Genomic DNA, 531 nt, shown 5'->3' with positions numbered 1-531 from the left:
GGTGTCTCGCACACCTAGATTTTTTTCTCTTTGCCTGGAAGTCCCGCCTATTCTCTCCTGCCTCGCTATTGGCCCCTCAGCTCTTTATTAAACCAATCACAGTGACATCTTCACATAGTGTAAACAAGTATTCAGCAACATACGGGTACATGGTAAGTCATTAGGAGTCAGTTTAATAGTCTGTCCATTTAGCAGTAGGAAGTTCTCTCCTAGAGCTGTGATCTGTCTAGCCATAGATTCTTAGCCCAACAAAAGCTACCAGCAGGGAAGAAACTTTCAAGCCAGTACCAGCTTATTAACTTCATGTTCTGTGGCTCAGATACACAGTATCTTCAGCAATAGGGTCTTACTGTCAAGTTCTGGATGGCAAGCTGCAGTATAACCTGTAATGATGGGGGTCTGTAGGTCTATAGGAGTACAGCATCTCCTTTTTCATTTTTGTGTTTACCTTACTCCTTTAAACCATTCCACATAGAGTCAATTTTATTTATTTATTTATTTATTTATTTATTTATTTATTTATTTATTTAT

Source organism: Alexandromys fortis, unplaced genomic scaffold, assembly GCF_014885135.2.
Source record: "Alexandromys fortis isolate MF-2015 unplaced genomic scaffold, M_Fortis_MF-2015_v1.1 scaffold_150, whole genome shotgun sequence".
Taxonomy (NCBI): Eukaryota; Metazoa; Chordata; class Mammalia; order Rodentia; family Cricetidae; genus Alexandromys; species Alexandromys fortis.
Note: the sequence above shows the minus strand (reverse complement) of the source record.